At 49.8% G+C, this 20,967-nt stretch overlaps 1 protein-coding gene across 6 annotated transcripts in view; it reads right to left on the bottom strand.

Moving 5' to 3' along the window:
- The window catches only part of LOC144767988 (guanylate-binding protein 3-like), a 232,613-nt gene that overhangs the window by 206,316 nt on the left and 5,330 nt on the right, over positions 1-20,967 (bottom strand). For 2 of the 6 annotated variants that reach the window (XR_013598406.1, XM_078651369.1), the window contains exon 1: positions 8,441-8,586. The exons of the other annotated variants lie outside the window; for them this stretch is intronic. The gene's annotated coding sequence lies outside the window, so the exon portion shown is untranslated. Of the gene's footprint in view, positions 1-8,440; positions 8,587-20,967 lie in introns of those variants that run through there. 6 annotated transcript variants of the gene reach the window in all.

The raw sequence follows: 20,967 nt of genomic DNA, 5'->3' as shown, positions 1-20,967 counted from the left end.
ATGTCATCAACTGCTCTTTCAACTCTGCCACCTTTCCAGAAATCTGGAAACACGCCGAACTCAGCGCCCTTCTGAAAAAACCCACAGCAGACCCCTCAGAACTGAAAAACTACCGACCCATATCCCTCCTTCCTTTCCCGGCCAAAGTCATCGAGAAAGCCGTCAACAGCCAACTCGCCGCCTTCCTTGAATCCAACAACTCCCTGGATCCCTCACAGAACGGCTTTCGAGCCAAACACAGCACCGAAACCGCCCTCATTGCGGCGACCGACGACATCCGAGCACTCCTGGACAACGGAGAAACAGTGGCCCTCATTCTACTCGACCTCTCCGCCGCCTTCGACACTGTCTGTCACAGCACCCTCATACAACGCCTCAACAACATCGGCATACAAGGAAAAGCCTTGGACTGGATCATCTCGTTCCTAGCTGGGAGAACCCAGAGAGTCCGACTCCCCCCATTCTACTCAGAGGCCACCGAAGTCATCTGCGGCGTACCTCAAGGTTCCTCACCCAGTCCCACCCTCTTCAACGTCTACATGAGTCCTCTCGCCTCCATCGCGCGTCAACACAACCTCAACATCATCTCCTACGCCAACGACACCCAGTTAATCCTTTCCCTCACCAAAGACCCCAACACCGCCAAAACCAATCTTCACGAAGGTATGAAAGAAGTAGCCGAATGGATGAAACAGAGCCGCCTAAAACTCAACTCAGACAAAACGGAGGTGCTCATCCTAGGATCCTCCCCCTCAGTTTGGGACGACTCATGGTGGCCTTCCGCTTTGGGCTCAGCACCCACACCCACAGACCATGCACGTAACCTTGGCTTCATTCTAGACTCCTCTCTCTCAATGTCCAGACAAGTCAACGCCGTCTCGTCCTCCTGCTTCAACGTCCTTCGCATTCTCAAAAAGATCTTCCGCTGGATCCCCCTCGAGACAAGAAAGACTGTCACCCATGCACTGGTCACGAATCGACTGGATTATGGCAACACACTTTACGCCGGAATTACAACAAAATTACAAAAAAAACTCCAGCGCATCCAAAACGCGTCAGCGAGACTCATATTAGACATCGCGCGCCAAGAGCACATCACCGGACACCTAAAAAACCTCCACTGGCTTCCCGTCAACAAAAGAATTACTTTCCGCCTTCTTACCCACGCACACAAGGCCCTTTATAATCTAGGACCCGAATGCCTCAACACCCGACTGTCCTTCTACAATCCCACCCGCCAACTAAGATCATCCAATCAAGCCCTCGCCGCAGTCCCGCGCATCCGAAAATCCACCATGGGTGGCAGATCCTTCTCCTTCCTGGCTGCCAAGACCTGGAACTCACTCCCCACCCACCTCCGCCTTACTCAGAACCACATCTCCTTCAGAAAAGAACTGAAAACCTGGCTATTCGACAAACAGTGAACCCCTCCCTCTAGCGCCTTGAGACCCTCTGGATGAGTAGTGCGCTATATAAATGCCCGAACTTGAACTTGAACTTGGTGTCTTAGACTCTGTGGGATCACCAGCCGTGACCCTCTTAGTAACACTCCATCTTCGGTGGCACTTAGCTCATGTCGGACACGCCAGATTTTCGTCAGTGCTTCTTTATCTTCGGCGGTCCAGGAGTTGGGTGGGTGTAGGTAGTCAGCCCACGAACCTTCTCGGACTGCCTGAAGCGACCTCATGTATGTATTGTCGGCGGCAGCCGCTTCTTTGATGTCTTCTATCGACATGCACTGTGAGCATGAGGTGAGTGCTACCCACTGTGCGTATTCCTCGCAGTCATCATCCACTGGCTCCGGCTCTTGTTGTGTGGGGTGGCGCGACAGATAATCTGCAGGATTTTTGGCCCCTGGGCGGTACACCACCTCCATTTCGTATGATTGGAGTTGAATCACCCATCGGTCAATTCGAGGTGGTGGGTGAGGCGCAGTTCCTGTGAAGAGAGGCACTAAGGGTTGGTGGTCAGTGACCATGACGAAAGAATGTCCTTGTAGATACAAATGAAAGTGACTACAGGCCCATTTGATGGCGAGAGCCTCTTTCTCGATTTGTGCGTACCTGGTTTCAGTTGGGGTTAGAGCCTTGCTGGCGAAAGCTAATGCTGTCCATTGGCCGGGTTCATGTTCTTGGGTCAGGACAGCACCAAGGCCCACCGGACTGGCTCAACGATCACCTCTGTGCGTTTGGCGGGGTCGAAGTAGGAGATCGTGGCATTCTCCAAGAGGGCATCCTTGATACCCTTAAAGGCTTCATCTTCCTTCAGGCCCCACTGCCACGCAGCATCCGTCTTAGTTAGTGCTCGCAGCGGCTCGCTTCGAGTAGCCAGGCCCGGTATGAACCAGCCACAGTACGTGGCCATCCCCAGGAAACTCCTCACCTCCGTCGGGGACTTCGGCGCTGGGGCGTCCTTTATGGCTTTGGACTTCCTCGGGTCAATCTGGATCCCCTCCTGGTTGAAAACATAGCCAAAGAACTAAATTGAGGGTTGAAAGAACTGACACTTTTCTCTGTGGAGTGTCGCTCCATAGGTGCTCAGTCTCTTTAGGACATCCCGAAGGTGCTTGTGGTGTTCAGACGCGGTGGCAGAGTGTATCAGAATGTCGTCGCTGACATTTATCACCCCGGGTAGTCCAGATAGGAGTTCTCTGATTGTGTTCTGGAACACCTCTGCCGCTGAAGAGATGCCAAAATTTAGCCGCTTGTAGCGCCGGAGACCCAGATGAGTGCTAAAAGTGGTGATGAACCGGCTTTCCTCCGCTAGTGGTAGTTGGTGGTATCCCGCGTTGAGGTCAATTTTCGAAAAACACCTTGATCCATTGACGTCAGCCACAATGTCGTCCATAGTAGGGGTCAGATGTCTTTCCCTCCGGATAGACGTATTCGGTAGTCGCATGTCGATGCATAAGCGGATTATGCCCGGTTGCTTCGGTTTCTCTACAATGACCATAGGCGAGACCCACGGAGTGGGCCCCGTGACTTTTTCGATGACGCCCAGGCTCTCCAGTTTCTCCAGCTCCTTTTCCACCAGTGGGCGAAGGTGGAAGGGTATCCGGGGGTGGCGTAGCACGGTGGGAGTGACAGATTTATCAATGTGGAGTTTGATGGGTTCACATTTTATGCATCCCAGTCCTCTGAAGAGTTCCGGGAATCGCCCCAGCAGCTCATCTACTTGGTGTGCCCTGATGCGGTTGGCGAATGCTATTAACTTCAGGTCCTCCGCCGTGTGACTACTTAGCAAAGTGTCAGCCTCTCGGTTGATGATATGAACGGTCGCCATTACTTCTGACTCGTCAGCCTGGATAGGTATTATAATTTTGCCCTTGAGGGGCAGTGGTGTGTCTGCTCCATAGGCGAAGATTCTTGTCTTGGATGGTAGTACCTCGGGCGGGGGCGTAGTTTGTTGAATTGTTGCAGGCCCATCACATTGACAGTGGCGCCAGTACCGATGACGGCCTTGACCTCGTTGTTCCCCATCTGGACAATACATGTTGGTTGTGGTTGTCGTCGTTGTTTGAGCTCCCGTGCAAACGAAATGACGTACGCCTCTTCATCCTCCGACTCCGAGTCATCGTACACTGTGGGTAGGTGCCTTTCTGCTTTCGCCAGTGGTGGGTCGGTTAGCGACAGCTGACGAATGGCCTTGGTAGGCGTCCGTGGTCCCTTGAAATTCTTGGATTGGTTCTTCCTGCGACAGACCGATGCGAAGTGGTTTGGAATCCCACAACTCGCACATGTTTGGCCCTGAGCTGGGCAGTCTTTGGCCGCGTGGGACTCATGGGCGCAATATCCACACCGGGATTGGGGTGGATCTCTCCGATATCCTTTCTGTGGCGGCCCACGTGGCCGCGGCCGCACGGCATCTGCGCGTTCCACCTTGATGGGTTCGGATTTGACTGGGGCCTTGTGTAGGGCCTGTTCCATGGCAGTGGCTCTGACGCTTGAGAGTTTGTGGGACCTGGCCAGAATTAGTATGTCTTCCAGTGAGAATCCTGGTTTGCGCAGAATCAATCCTCTCAGTGTCTTGTCTCTACACACTTGAATAATCTGTCTTCTTATGGCTCTTGGTTGATCCTCATCGGTGGAGCTGGCTAGCTCCCTGACACGGGTATGGAATTGGTCCATCGACTCACCCTCCCGCTGACGTGCCTGGCCCAATTTGAACACTTCGAAGTCCACATTCAATTGGGGATCAAAATGGCCATCGTAGCTATTTGCAGCGCCCGTATTAGGTAAATGTTTAAAAAGTCTGAAAATCTCATCCCCCGCATAATGAAGTAGTCGTGATCTTTTTACCGCATTGTCTGTTTCCCTCGTGACCACGAAGTAGTTCTCCAGTCTCTCGAGCCAGATTTTCCATCGCGGCGAGTCTGTAGACGGGTCCGCCGCCTCACTGAATGGCGGCAGCACCCCCGCTGCGGCGTGCTGAAATGGGATGTTGATGGTGGGTGCAGGTGGATCTCCGTCCCCCATAGTGAGAGTGTAGTTGTGGGTGGATGAGCTGCTGCAGAAGGCTTTTCTGTCTCCTCACACGTGGAGATGATGTGTGCCCCAGCTAGTTCCTATCTCAACGGCGCCGTTCTGCGACGCCAAGTGGTAGCTGCTCGGCCCACCTCGGTTCCACCGCGGGTTCAGTAGGCCTCCTCGCGGTTTGAGGGCGTTGTGATACCTTCTGGTAGATAAGACAGGAGTATAACCCATAGACCAGGTCAGGACTGGGTAGGTAAGATACAATTATAACACAATGTCCTGAAAGGTAGAAAGTTAGTAGGCAGTTATAAATAGCATGTACATAGCATTGCTAGGGTGGACAAGAAGGAGAAGACTCATTTTTTTGAAGCAAAAGATAATTATTCATCTTTTTGTGGTAACATTCATTTCATGGTTGGATGTACACAGTTAAGAACAGCACTGTATAGAATGTAATGACAACCACATGAGACTTGGTGCGACAAACGTGAATAAATAGTGCAGGTGGCGACGCAAGTGAAGGAGAACAGAAAAACAGCGTAGTCGGCGCACTGTGTTTGAGGTGCAAATTATCTACAGTGAGTGGCTAAAACGGCGCGTTGTGACATAGTGATATCACAGTAGGCACAAATAATTTAATACATCTGAAGCCACTAAAGAGGAATGCGCCTATTAATCAGGCTGTTGAGTCGACGGCGTTTCGATCCGGGGCATTTCGGATCATCATCAGGACTGGTTGTCCGAATTGGTAAGTGCTGTGAAAAAAGGGAGGGAGTATTAAGGCAGGGAGAAGGGAATTGGTAGTGCTTGAGTGTAGAGCACCTGAGAGGGGTGATTGTTACCTTAAAGGATCCTTGAGGAATGGAGACCTTGTACCCACGGGGAGGAACGACTTTAAAACCAGGAGATCACTGAATGACCCGGTTCATAACCTGGCCACAAACTCAACAAGACAAAAACACCATCACAGCTGCTTGGGGCCTGGATCCCATAATAGGACATTACAAATGCCAGACGTGTAGCGTTTGCTGTCTCACCACCAATACGTAAGAATTTGTCGCCAATGGTCGCACCTACAAACTAAAAAAACACACGAATTGCAGATCGCAAAACGTTATCTACGCCATCAGATGCCCATGCAACTTGCTCTATATCGGACAGACAACGCAAATTATCAAACAGCGTATCATCCAGCACAAGAGCCGCATCAACCCCGCCTAACTGTTTATAATCTCACCGCTAGTCATTCACAGTCTCCCCCCATTTCTCCCCAGCCTCCTCCAACCCCTGCCAGCAACCGGGTCATTCAGTGATCTCCTGGTTTTAAAGTCGTTCCTCCCCGTGGGTACAAGGTCTCCAATTCTCAAGGATCCTTTAAGGTAACAATCACCCCTCTCAGGTGCTCTACACTCAAGCACTACCAATTCACTTCTCCCTGCCTTAATACTCCCTCCCTTTTTTCACAGCACTTACCAATTCAGACAACCAGTCCTGGTGATGATCCGAAATGCCCCGGATCGAAACGCCGTCGACTCAACAGCCTGATTAATAGGCGCATTCCTCTTTAGTGGCTTCAGATTTATTAAATTATTTGTGCCTACTGTGATATCACTATGTCACAACGCGCCGTTTTAGCCACTCACTGTAGATAATTTGCACCTCAAACACAGTGCGCCGACTACGCTGTTTTTCTGTTCTCCTTCACTTGCGTCGCCACCTGCACTATTTATTCACGTTTGTCGCACCAAGTCTCATGTGGTTGTCATTACATTCTATACAGTGCTGTTCTTAACTGTGTACATCCAACCATGAAATGAATGTTACCACAAAAAGATGAATAATTATCTTTTGCTTCAACAAAAATGTGTCTTTTCCTTCTTGTCCACCCTAGCAATGCTATGTACATGCTATTTATAACTGCCTACTAACTTTCTACCTTTCAGGACATTGTGTTATAATTGTGTGATACCTTCCGGGGCCTTCCTCCAAACAACAGGTCGCCAGCAGTAGCCCTCCAGGGCGCAGCAGGGTCTTCTTTTGTCGAAAACACAGCACCCGCACGATGCGTGGGGGAAAACAGGGTGTTTTCCGCGGCTCACTCGCAATGCGTGAGCATTGGCAAGGTGTCTCCTGTTCTGGTATTACGTTTCCTTTTCTTTTCCTCTTGTAGCGTCCTTTGATCACCCAGTATCACTGAGGACCCAGGCGAGGACGACAGGGACAGGTAGACCCGCCCAGCGAGGGCAGGCGCTGCGGCAGGCAGACACGCGGTAAGCACCGCGGAAGGGAGCAGACCGCTCCGGGCAGGCTGTCGGTGCACGGGCGAGGGTTGGGCCCCCTCCGCTCGTCGCCAATGTTGTGGGGGTGTGTGCTGGGTCCCCTGCTGCCAGGATCGCTTGCGCTGGGGCAGGTCGCGCTACCGCGATAGCACTCAGGCACACACCGTGTCACGGTCGGAAGTGACGTGCACGAGCGCCCGTCCTCCTTTTATTAGGCCCTGCAGGCCACGCCTGGCCTGCGGATGTGTGGATGCGTGTGCGTGCATCAGCTAGACCGTTACAGCATTACAGGGGAGACATTCAGAGGGCCCCTTCCCCAACCCTTCCTGTAGTAGCCGATCCTCGAGCCCCAAAAAGTGTATTTATTACTTTTTATATAGCGCGGACTTTACCCGAAGGCGTCAGAGCGCTTCACAATAGGAACTCTAATAATGATACATGATGATTAGAAAATAACAAGTGAACAAATTACAAAGCAAATGTTAAGTTACACGAGGTAAAAGTGACAATTGTGAGCAAACAAAATACATGAGGTTGGTAGCTAACGGTGCAATACAGGAGGAAAAAGTGACATGTGCAGGTTACAAGAGAAAACAGTACAATTAGAGGTGTAATACTGCATAATATGGCAGACACTCAAGCACAAGAACAAACGCTACGTAGGCAATGGTGGCACTTGTGCAAGTATCTAAAGCAAACAAAATGTGAAAGGTAGCAAACAGTGTGTTACAAGAGAAAAGTGGCGTGCTAAACACTCCAAGACCTCAAAAATCTTACCCGACCCATCACCAAGAAAGGGGAGGATGGATTCCGCCCCAGAGATTCTTGCGATGCGGCAAGAGGAATCATTTCAGGAAAACCAAAGGAAAAAGAAGTCCCTGCAGGCTGAACTCTGGCTAACAGACCCAGGGAAGTGAACCTGGGTTTTGCAGCGCCAGGTGCACGCTTGTCTTCCTCTGCAGCTGGTAAGTGGCACCCCCATTCTTCCCTTCGCTGTGTTTGAAAGTATGCCCTTTGACGATTACAACTTGTGCTCCTTGTGTCTGAGCGTGCGATATACCCAGTAAACTGCTTTGGTCTGTAGTTGCGCTATTGTATGCAAGTGTAACGTACTGCTCACTGACTATGAGTTGCACGTGGGTGTCATGTTTCCATAAGTTACTGTGCGCATCTTTCTGAGTCCGTGCAGATGTAACATGCTATGCCCGGAAACAGTGTAGCCCTGAACGGGCATGTAGGGTTCTTGTGCTGCCAGTAAACCTGTGTCTAACTGGGCAAGGATAGCCTGGTGCCATGCGTAGTGTGTGTGTCTGGTACTGTCCAGGACATGTGTGTAGCTGCACATGACACGCGAGTGCCATGTGCATTTTAGTCCATGTGTAAGTCATGAGGGGGTGACACCATGAGTTACCCGCACTGGGTGACACCAACCCTAGTGACGCCACTGCTTGTGTGACTTTACAACTTGTACATGTGCAATTTTTTCTCCTTGTTTATTTTATGTAACTCATGTAATCCTAAATCCTTATGTATCGCAACTGGTTCTTTTGTAAAGCGCTCTGACACCTTCGGGTAATGTTTGCGCTATATAAAATCGTATTAAATAAATAAATAAAAAATAAAATAAATAAGTGTCAACGTCAGTTTTTAATTAGTGCCTTGTATGAGTTCCGGGAGGACCCGCCTTACCGAAAGCCCTGCCTGGGCGCAGGGTACAGAGACTGCCCTGCTCGTCCACGGACGACCTCGGCTGGTGTCTCAGCCTTCGGGGTCTATTGTACAGTTCTGGCACCTCTGTGTGTAACATCTGCTTCTTTCTCTCTCTGTCTTTCTGTATTTTTATTCCCCTCCCCCTCCACGCCCCTCCATTCCCAGTCTGCAAGCATGCCTCTTCCACTTTCGCTTCTCGGTTGCCTCTGCTTTTCCGGGAAAGGACAGCGCACCTCCAAAGTGAAAGCAGCGAGTGGACAGGGATGGGTTCAGCGCCCCCTAGAGGCCAGGCGCTCGCTGACCGGCTCGGTGGCATCATAAAACCGGAATTCTAATCACGGCGCCCTGTCTCAATATGAGTGATCGCAGGCAAATCACTTAAGTGCTTATCAGTGCGTTGACGTTGTTGCCCGCACTCTGCGGGTTTGAAAAGTGCCCTCCACCCATGTCCTAAGTATTTGTAGGGTCGAAGGTCACAAGCGCTGTAAACACCCAAGCCCCTGCCCCCACCCCCACTCCCCCTCCCGAGTCCGGATCTATCGCTCTTGTTGCAGGCCTGGTGTTTGCTTGTGCAGACATTTGTCACGAGTCTCGCGTGCAGTGCTTAATTTGTTAAGGCTCTGACCAGAAACCGGTCCTCGGAAGCTTGTTTACGGTCCAGGGAAGGCATGGCTTGGCAGTTCGGGCTGGACTGTTCCCATAAGGCACAGGGTCAGACTGATTTGCATATGGCCACGTCTGAACTGGGGTGGTGTGGAGTGCAAAAGAAACAATGGATTTAGGCCCAGATCTCTGTACTGGGGTGAATGTATGACATTGTTCTGCATTCTGTCCATCAACTGTTGTTTTCGCATATGTTTATTATATACCCACCCTCAGCAAAACTGCATAGCTATGGTGTATTATCCCTCTCTATTCCAATTGCGAAGGTTACTCAGCACAGTTGTCCACTGTCCCCGCTCTTGTCTGCAATAGTAACTGAACCACTAAAAACTGACAGGATTCCAGTGGGAAGGGGTGTTCGCCAGGGGTGTGTGCTGGCTCCCACCCTATTCTCCTTATATGTGAATGGGGTGGTTGAGTATCTGCTCCAAGAACCCGCAGATGCACCTTCCCTGGCGGGCACACGGATCCCAACACTGCTCTTTGCAGATGATACCCTCCTCATCGCAAAGACCCCCCAGGGCCTCCAAAAACTGCTTAATCGCTTTCAGGAGTTTTGTTCCCTTAGGGGATTGGTGATCAATGTTGACAAGACCAAATACTTGATCATGAATCCCCCTGGAAAACTGGGGTGCCCCCCGGTTTTGAACTCGGCTCCCCTAGAGAGGGTATCTGAGTTTGATTACCTGGGAATCCGCCTCAGTGATTCATTGAGCTGGACCCCGCACATTCACAAGATGCTTCTCAACCACAAAAGGGTGGGCGGTGTGCTGCTTAGGGAACAGCGTTCCTCCATAAAAAAAACAATCGCCCCAGTTGTAGAGATCTATAAAGCGAGAGGGGTTAGTGCAGCTTTGTACGGGGCGGAGTTGTGGGGCACATGTAACCTGGATGTACTAGTAAAATCTGAGACCAAATTCCTGAAAGATCTTTTGGTTCTCCCCTCGAGTACATCCACAGTCTCCGTGCTGCTGGACCTAGGCTGTAGATCAATTGCGGACCAGGCACGACTTCGTCCCTTGCTCCTGTGGGCCTGGCTTTGGAGGGTGCCTGAACTAGCATCCTATGCTAAGGCATTGTCTGAGGTTATGGCAATGGGAGGCTGGCACAGGATTAAATGGCTGAGGGACGTTAAATGCCTTTTCGGGGAGTTGGGCCTTGGTGATGCTTGGGTTACCCGATCTGCCCCTCCTAAAGCCATGTTAAAGAGAATGTATTGGGATTGGGTCACTTCTAAACGTATTGTCAACCCACGTCATAGTAATTCCACCTCAGCCTTCCTGAAGATCAAAGACGTGGTGGTCTACGAACCATATCTCGACATGATTTCCATTCCCTTCGATCGGGCTCTATATTTTAAATTTAGAGTGGGGACCTTACCGGTTGGTGATCTGGTATCTCGGTGGAAACCGTCCCCCCAGTTCTCCCCCTTCTGTGCCCTTTACTCCACACGGGTCGAGACAGTGGCACATATCCTCTTTGAATGCCCAGACTATTCTGCACCTAGAAGGCATTGGCTTAAACCACTGTGCAGACTTTTAGGGACTTGCCAGCACCATGTGGCCCTACGGATTTTATTGTCTGACACATCCGCCTTGGTGGTTTGCGGTGTGTCCAAATTTTTAAAGTGGTCTTGGTTGATTCGTGCAAAAAGGCTTTCTGTTTCAATTGAATCCTAATTTTAATTGTATTTATTGTACTCATTTATGTCACTGTTTTTATTTTCCTCCATATTAGTGAAGGCATTGTACATGTTGTAAATATTGTGACTATTTTTTGTACAGCTTTTAAGATATTGTATATATCGAAATAAAGCCTATCAATCAACTGAACCACTAATATACTGAAGGAAGAACCTAATCACTGTGGTCTGTTTCCCTATATGCGAATGACACCATTATATACATTAAACTCCCCAAACCAATCTCAATCCAACTAGGGGGGAAATTGCTAAATTTGGAAGATACTCTGGGCTCAAAATCAACTGTAACATATCGTAAATGATTCTGTTTACTCCAGCAACACTCAAACCCACTTTAGAGTTTCATTATGCTGCTGTGATAAACCAACATGGAACTTGGGAATCATGTGTAGTGAAACCCATCTGTAGTGATCCAGGCGAGCTCTGACCCCATCCTACAGAGACTTAAGCACCAAGCTGGGCATTGGGCCACGCTTCCCCTCTCTCTAGCTGGCCGTCTAGTGTTATTGAAGATGGAGTTCCTGACCTGTCTGCTTTAATTATTTACCAATGTCCTGCAACCACTAACAAGACCATTTTTACCACTATTTACTCAATCTTTTTTGCATTTATCTGGGCCAGACGCTAGCCTAGAATAAGATGGGAAACGTGGATGCTGCCATATGATGGGGGTTAGGTGGGTGTTTGCTTCTCCACATGTGCAATGGTATTATCTAGTGGATCAGGCTAAATACATATATGCCACGAAAACAAGCTTCCAGCATACGCGATAGGCTGGACTACTTAACACACATAAAACTGCCATGGCTCACTAACACCCACCGGGAGTTCCTCATGAGACCTATTGAAAGAGAAGACATTCTCTTAGCCCTATCCAGCTTGAGGGCAGGGAGTGCCCCAGGGTCAGACGGCCTCACAGTATCCTTTTATAGGGCCTTCTTAGATCTTCTACTCCCGCAACTGGCTGCACGCTTTGACGATATGTGCGTTTCTGTAACTATGCCACAATCAATGAGAGAAGCTGTGATTGTGGCTATCCTAAAACCTGGTAAGCCCACCGATGAATGTGCCTCATACCGCACTCTCTCGCTGCTCAATGTGGATACGAAAATATTTGCAAAAATCCTTGCGAACCGTTTGGTTCCCCTAGTCCCCACTCTGGTCACACCGGAACAGGTGGTTTTTGTGCCAGGCAGGAACTTGACTTACAACTTGCGCACAGTTTTCGGCAGCCTTCAACACACCCGACCAGAGACGCCGGCAGTGGCAGTCTTCCTCGATATGGAGAAGGCCTTTGACTCTGTCTAATGGCCCTTCATGAAACAGGTGTTGACTAGGATGGGCGTAGGTCAGGTCTTCATTCAATTACTGGGTGTTCTCTATAATGGCCCCACTGCCAGAAAACAAATAGGCAACCTAGAGACGGAATCCATAAATATTTCAGGGGGCACGGGTCAAGGCTGCCCCCTGTCTCCCATTTTATAAGCAATAGTGGCAGAGCCTCTTGCCTGCGTGCCAAGAGAATACCATAGGTACCGAGGTATTCGATTTCCGAACTACCAACTCATAGTCTCCACATATGCTGACGACACACTCTTATATGTAAGAGACCCGGAATCCAACCTTTGCCCGGTCGTACGCGAAGTGGTACACTTTAGAGCCCTGTCGGGCCTGCATGTAAACTGGTCGAAATCCATTATCTTTCCACTCACACAGAACACACCCCGAATTGAGCCAGACTACCCTTTACAATGGGCTACAGACGCGGTGAGGTACTTAGGGATAACAGTTGCGCACAGACTCAGAGGTAGTATTCAGGGAAAACTATGGAGTGGCTGTCAGCAAACTAGAAGACGATGTAGAGGGTTGGATCAAGCTTCCCCTGTCCTTGCTTGGCAGAATCTCCATCATGAAAACGGTTGTATTACCTCGCCCATGTTCCTTTTTCCGCTGGCTTAGTACCCTGATGGTGAAACTATCTTTGGCGGGTAAACAAGCGCGTGTTAAGTGGCAGATTCTGACCCTACCATACCATATGGGCAGCCTGGGAGTGCCAGATTTTGACTTTTATTACAGAGCCGCGCAGAGCGCGTATGCATACTATTGGATGCACGGCTCTCCAGGTGGAGAAGTGTGGCTCAAATGGTTAGAGCGGCAGACCCTGATGCAGAGGTCTGGCCCGGGACCAGGGTTCAATACCCGCCTCGGCGGGTCTTGGGCTCAATTTCCTCGGACCTGATAATTCTCGCCTCGGTGCCTATTCTAATCATGGGTCCCACTCTGCGACTCTGGGAAATAGCTTGCTTAATCTCCACAACGGCCCCAAAAGCGCTGGGATGCCTGGTTTCACCCTGGGGGTGCCCAGGAGTGGACACTCACAGGGAAAACCAGGAAGGGTTCCTAAGCGGTATACGGACATCGCCGGGACACTGCCTCAGGGAAGTAGCTGTGCGCTCTATAAATACCGGTACATTTACATTTACATTTACATTCTGAATCTCCGCATAGAAACAGCTGTGGCGGCTCCATTACCACTTCCCGCGTTGATGTTCCAAGCTGCTGGCCGGTGGACAGGTATGCTGGACTCAACGCAACGACACACGCATAACACCACCTATTGCAACAACAGGCAGGTACGATTCTCTACACACCATCTGCCCCGCTCGATTGGTGTCTATGGTTGCCTCCGTGCAGAGATAAAGGGGTTACACGTGCACTCAACACATTAGGTATACAGACCATGGGTGAGTTATTCGAGTGTGGAGGAGCCAAGACTTGGGTGGAGTTGAACACTGACGAACTGACACCCACTACGTTAACAAAATTTCAGTTCCACAGAACACGACATGCACTGAGAATTATTCTAGGGGACGACGTACAAGAACCCCCGGAACTGCTAGCCTTAACCCACACCATACAGGCGAAATCCCCGATAAGAATAGTCTCCACAATCTATAAATTATCTATGACCTACAGAGAAAATCACTACACCAAGGCCCGGCTAGCCTGCCAACGGGACTTGAACAGAGACATAGCTGACACAATGTGGGCTTACTGCTGCACCAGCACCCACCGCATCTCACTGAATGGGAGGCTTAGATTGATACACTTTAAATACCTCAATAGGGTATACTACACCCCTGAGAGATTACACAGATACGGACTATGGGAAGATTCAGCATGCGAACGTTGCACTACACAACCAGCTGATTGTCTTCATTTGGCCTGGTCTTGCCGTGGGATCTCGGCCTTTTGGGATTTAGGGCTAGATGTAGGTAATCTGAATTTACCGATTGATAAATACCGAATTTTACCGATTCGGTATTTATGAATCGGTAAATATGAAGGGGGGAGATGTAGGTATTTCCAGATGTTGAAATACCGAATTGTTAAAATTCGGTATTTACCGATTCGGTAAATACCGAATCGGTATTTCCTATTGATTCCTATGGGCTGTGAAGCCCATAGGAATAAATGGTAAATACCGATTCGGTAATTACCGAATAGGTAAATACCGAATTTTGCAAGGGTGCAGGGGGTGTCACTTTGACACCCCCTGGCACCCCAAAAATAGGCATGTGCGCCATGCGGCACACAGACATGCCCTAAGGGCATGTGTGAGAAGTTGGCCTGATAGGTGATGTTTCCAATTCTGGAACCACCTATTATCAGACCAAACAATCCCTTATGGTGTCTGGTTGTAAGTCAACCTTATTAGACCAGCTATCCTAGGGGTAGCATGGACTAAGCAGCCTAAAGGCTTAACTTAGGTCGTGTTAAGCGAGCTGTTTTACCACATACAATCCTGTAATATCAAATGAAAGGACACCACACAAGTATATATTATAAAAATATATGTGTTTATTACTAAAAACAATCCCCAGTATTCTTTATGAATAAAGGGGCACAAGCGTTAAATCAAAAGCACTGTTTAAACATACAAGTTGCACAATTATGGATGAGGGCGGGTGGCCACTCAAACCATATACTAAACAAGTGGTATAAGAGATGCCACTCGAGCAGTGGTTAGGCCTAGGGCCTAGGGAATCGCTGGGAGCAGTCAGGACAAGCAATGCTGAAGTCGGGAATGGCTCTCGGGATTCGGGAGATGTGCGGAAAGCGCACGCATGCACCAATGTTAACCAATGGTGCGTAAAAGTCATAAAGTTAAAGTTTAAGGACACTTCCGCTGGACCTAGAGGAACAAAACTTAACACACAGACCCTAGAGATGTGCACCAGTGTGGGAACACCGGCGGAGCAAAGTTACCTCACCCACAGGAAGTGGGTGCACAGGGTCGAAGTGGCGTCGGGTTTTGACACGCAGGCTCTTGGTGCTTGAAGCTGAAAGGGCTGCAGGCGGGTTGAAGATGAAGTGTCCGGTGGAGTCCAAGGGTGGACTCAAGTCGAAGGGTACCTGAAAGCAGAGGGGACCGAGTCTGGGTCACTCAGCAGTGACCAGGGTGGAACCAGGACGGAACCAGGCAATGTCGGGCGCAATCAGGTGGTCGTCGAGGAGCTTCTCTCCGCTGTCACGTGGGCTCTGGGGCATCTGCGACGTCCAGGAGCAGGTCACGATCTGTCCCACGCAGGCTCTCACCGTCGGTGCAGTCGGCTTCAAGTTTGGAGCAAACAACACTTGGCAAGAGCAATCCACGCGGGATCGGAAGATTGCTTCTCACTCGGACCAGGAAGGTCAGAGTCGGGGCTCCTTTTCAGGGGAGCTGGTGTGGATCTGGAGCAACCAGATTCACGAGTCTTCTTTGTAGTTTCGTCGGCACAGGGACCACTAGCCGGCTGGCAAGTGACCGGGCCAACGCGTTGAGCCAAATGGAGCAGAAGGGCCCCACGCAGCACTCGTCGAGTGTGGAGGGCTGAACTTCGGCTCAGGAGTAGCTCAGGGTGGGGGCTTCTCAAACCCCGGTGCACAGCTTCGAGGGTCACTCGTGGGCTGCACGGTCAGCGTCTCGTGGTCAATTCAAGATGGCGTGCCCCACGCTTCCGGTCGCCTCCACGGGTCTCAGCTCTGCAGGGACTGTGGATCGGGTTGTTGGAAGGCAGGCAAGCTTGATCTCGTTGATCTCAGTCGCTCGAGTTCCGGCGGGAACTGCAACTAAGTAGACGTCGAGGGCTGGATGGTGCCTGCTGCTGCAGGGTGGTCACTCCTTGACCACAAGGGAGATTCTTCGGGCTTCCACGTTGAGATGGAGGTCCAAGGGTCCAGAGTTTCGTTTCTAATGTTTCTTCCAGGAAATATGATGTGCATTGGCACTGCTCCCACTCTTATTCCAATCTGGGGGGCGTGATTACCTGCTAGGTCCCCCCCTATGGGTGGGACCCAGGAAGGGGGTGGATACACCCCTTTCCTTTGATCCAGGCCGCCCTGGCACGAGGGCTGGAGTGCCCCAGAACCGGTTTGGCCGGATTATGCAAGGGGCAGCCTTGTGCGCCCCAGGCAGTGTCTGGTTTCTTTCAGACCTCCCTGCTACAATCCACTATCTCCTGTCTGGAGGGCGGTGACACCCTCCTGTGACAGGAAACTCTTTGTCCAGGACCCATTTGGCCGAGTTTCGGTCAGCTGCAGGGGTCCAGACATTTGTCTGTGGCAGAGGCATCCATTTTGTGGATCTAAGGTCTTTGGAAAAATTAACCGCATTACAGTAAAGGAACATGTCTTACCCCTCTAGAGGGGTGGAATGCTATCCCCGTCGCCAGAACTGGCGAGGGGATAGTATTCCAAATCGTATGACACCTTACACGACATGTTTTGATAAAGCCAAACCAGAGTTGCTATATAACCGCGAGGATTATAAGGCACTTAAGAGTATATGGTATGGCATTATCCTGAAACAGCTTAGGGAGTTGTTCCCGACAGCTGCAGACAGGCTCAGCTCATGCCAGAGCTCCATCTCACATTAAACCACGCACTCTGCCTCCAGGATTGATGAGGCCTTCCCTAGGAGTGGCTCACAGGTTTATATGTGTCCAGATATAGGGTTAGATATAGGTATACTATACCTAAGTAAGGGGTGTTTACACCACCTTACCCCAGCTGAGTGATCAGCCAGTTGTGTCAATTTAAGAACCAGCCAGGGGTGGCAAAAGATATGCTGCAGCCCCTGGTAGGCCTTGGTGGCCCCTATGCCCTGGGCACCTATAGTGCACTATACAGGGGCTGACAAGGAGTCCATTTCCAATTGTGGTATGTACCTAGGGTACATGGAATCCATTTTACAGAGAGAGCAGATGGCCTGGGGCCCTGATTAGCAGGGAACCAGGTCAACTAAGTCAAAAAACCAGCTAAACACAGGCAAAAAATCTGGGGTAACCATAGTCAGGTAGCCACCTTCCTACATAACCCCCCCCCCCCCAAACGAAAGGAGATAAGGCTATCCTTGGCCAGGTAAGCCTATATTGCCTGAGTGGCCATATAAGGAAGTACCTGCACTAGCATGGGTACCCCCTGTCTCATGGTCCACTAAGCAGTCCCTCACCCTTTGGGTATTAGAGGGTCTCCACCATAGGGAATCACTACCTTGGGTGTGTTTATGCAAAGATAAAGGCTGGTTTGGATATGGGGTATTGAAGTGAGGCTCTACTAAGTTAGGGCTTGGCTTCCTCCAATTATCTTCCACCATGTGTGCCTTTCTTTCTTTAACTGAGTTGCACTGTGCTCTCAGGGTCAACCTCTGGCTACCTAAAGCTGGAGGCTGGGTCCCTCTGTTTGGTTTGCTGAAGGGACAGTTCAGGTTTGGGCCCTTTGGGTCCCAGGTTTGGCTGTGCCCAACAGAATCCATCTGTGGGAGGTCCCTAACTGTTTTTAAGGGGGCTCCCTCAGGAGTTTTTAAAGTTTTCACCTCACTAGGGCTACTAGTTTTGGTACCCCTAATCTGTTGATGGGGGTGCTTTATTTGACAGGGGGCCCTCTGGGTCTCACTGTCCTTCTTGTCCTCTGCAGCCCTGGGCTGGCTAAGGCAAGGGAGAGAGGGGCAGGTTACCTGCTCCAGACTGGGTCCCACCTGAGAAGGGTCCACCGCCATCAGAGGCTCTGTCAGGCTAGGCCCAACCACCTCTGGGGCAGTTCCTTCATCAGGGGTAAGATCAGTTCCCTGAGGAGGCTGATCCTGTCCTAAAGTCTGGTGAGGGGGAGATTTCTCTTCCTCCTCCATGCTCTCAGTTTGTGTGGAGTTATCCATCATTTCAGGTGTCACAACACACATATCAGTTTGAGTTTGGGCTGTGGCCATCACAGCCCCACCAAACTTTTCAGGAGGAGACTCAGTTTGGGTTTCTGCTGTTATCATAACAGCTTTGCTATTCTGTTCAGGAAGAGCTTTTGCTAAAGATGGGGCAAAGAGTTTCTCAGCCCTACCAACCTTTTCAGGAAGGACATCTTGAATTGGGGCTGTAGCCATTACAGCCCCACTAACCTTTCCATTGGAATTTACCATTCTAGAATGGATTTCCTGTTCAACCTCAGCCCAGGCTGAGATTTCCAAATCATTACCAAGTAGGCAGTCTACAGGCAAGTTTGATGACACGGCCACTCTCTTTGGGCCAATGACACCTCCCCAGCTGAGACTTACTACTGCCATGGGATGATTTGTTTTGATGCCATCAATGTTTGTTACCTGGTATGTGGCACCAGGTAAAAGTTGCTTAGAGGGGACTATACAGTCAGCCACCATGGTGATGCTAGCCCCTGTGTCTCTAAAAGCTTCAACTTTCAAACCATTGATGATGGGTTCTTGTCTATATTTGCTCAAAGTATTTGGGCAATCAGAGAAGTTGGCAAACCCCCTGCCAGTCTCATAAACAAGATCATTTGGGGAGGGGGACCTGGATAGGCCAGGGTCCTCCTGTGCTCCAAAAGTAAACCCACCCAGATTCCTGGGTGTGCTCCCACTTCCTGGGGGATTACTGCTGACAGTAACAGGAGGTGTTGGAGCTGGCTTTGGAGGTATATTCTCTTTATTGTTATTCTTGGGACAACAGTTGTCTGTTTTGTAATGCCCAACCTGTTTACAGGCATAACAATAAGGCTTTTTCTCTGTTGAAGAAGTGTCTTGGGACCCACCCCCCTTCTTGGAGTTTTGGGGCCCTGGGGAAGTCTTTTCTTTATTTTTATCCCCACCCTTATCTTGAGGCTTGGTAGACTCCTTCTTCTGGTTACTGTCCTGATTCTTAGGCCTAATCCTGGTTCTGACCCACTTGTCTGCCTTCTTTCCCAATTCTTGGGGAGAGGTCAGATCAGAGTCCACCAGGTGCTGGTGTAAGAGCTGGTTCTGACAATTACTTAGGATCTGCTCCCTCATAATCAAATTATACAATCCTGTAAAGTCATGTACTTTGCTGCCATGTAGCCAACCCTCCAGAGCCTTAGTTGCACAATCAACAAAATCAGTCCAGTCCTGAGTCTGGGTCTTCTGGGTGTCTCTGACCTTCAACCTGTACTGTTCAGTGGTTAAGCCAAACCCATCTATCAGAACACTCTTCAGGACTTTGTAATTGTTTGCATCCTCATGTCTAACAGTGAGGAGCTTATCTCTCCCTTTCTCTGAAAAGGAGTACCATAAGATTGCTGCCCACTGTTCCTCAGGAACCTGCTGTACCATGCAGGCTCTCTCAAGAGCAGTTATCCACTTGTGGATGTCATCCCCTTCCTTGTAGGGGGGCACAATCTTTGTCAGGTTTCTACTATCATAGGACCTGGGTTTCTCTTTAGGAATATTGCTGCCACCAGTGGCATCTAAGCCACACAATTTTTGCTCTCTTGCCAAGGCAAGTCTAGCTTGAGCCAAGGCTACCTCCTCCCTCTCTATGTGGAGTTTGACAGCCCTCATTCTGGCCCTATGCTCTAGCTTTTGAGAAGCAGTCATGCCTCTCTGTGATTCTCTGGAGGCACTAGAAATATGAGAGTCCCCTGAGGGAGATCTCACTCTTCTGTTGCCTGGGAGAATAACATGGTGGGATCTGGGGAGGTGCTGGCCCTCTCCATTCCCCAGTAGGTCTAAGTTGGCCTGGCTAAGCCTGGCAACTGGGACCTGGCTACCCCTCTGATCCTGATCTTCTGGGTCCTCAACTTCTGAGTCCTCCTCCTCCTCTTCTTCTTCCTCATCTTCCTCCTGAGGGGGATCAGTTACAGGGGGGTTCCCTCCATTTCCTGTTTCTAGGGAAGCTTCCTTTGCCCTTTCTAAGTCATCCTGCTCTAGGATGGCTACCAGGATTTGGCAGGTGGGGCTTCTGCCCCTTTTTAACCCTCTTGCTTTGCACAAGGCAATCAAGTCTCTTCGGGTTAGTTTGTCATATCCAAAAGTTGCCTGGGTAAGGTCAACTGTCACAGGAGTAGACCCTGAGGCTTTTCCTGTGTCAGACATGGCTGCTAGTGAGGTGTAAGTGGTGCACTTACCTACACTAAGTGTTTTCCTACTGTACCTTGCTAGTGAGTTGTAGTCAGGGTGTGCTAATCCCTTTAATCTACAACTACTAAGTTCAGTAGAACTTAATATGCTAAGCTTTTGATTTATATGTACCTAGAGGTACTTGATGTGATCTTTCAATTTGATACAAAGATTGCAATGGTAAAACAACAGCAAGCTCAAATCCGCACCGCTGCTCACCAATGTGAGAAGTTGGCCTGATAGGTGATGTTTCCAATTCTGGAACCACCTATTATCAGACCAAACAATCCCTTATGGTGTCTGGTTGTAAGTCAACCTTATTAGACAAGCTATCCTAGGGGTAGCATGGACTAAGCAGCCTAAAGGCTTAACTTAAGAGGTCGTGTTAAGCGAGCTGTTTTACCACATACAATCCTGTAATATCAAATGAAAGGACACCACACAAGTATATATTATAAAAATATATGTGTTTATTACTAAAAACAATCCCCAGTATTCTTTATGAATAAAGGGGCACAAGCGTTAAATCAAAAGCACTGTTTAAACATACAAGTTGCACAATTATGGATGAGGGCGGGTGGCCACTCAAACCATATACTAAACAAGTGGTATAAGAGATGCCACTCGAGCAGTGGTTAGACCTAGGGCCTAGGGAATCGCTGGGAGCAGTCAGGACAAGCAATGCTGAAGTCGGGAATGGCCCTCGGGATTCGGGAGATGTGCGGAAAGCGCACGCATGCA

The sequence above is a fragment of the Lissotriton helveticus genome, chromosome 7 (assembly GCF_964261635.1).
Source record: "Lissotriton helveticus chromosome 7, aLisHel1.1, whole genome shotgun sequence".
NCBI lineage: Eukaryota > Metazoa > Chordata > Amphibia > Caudata > Salamandridae > Lissotriton > Lissotriton helveticus.
Note: the sequence above shows the minus strand (reverse complement) of the source record. Positions and strands in the feature narration are given on the sequence as shown.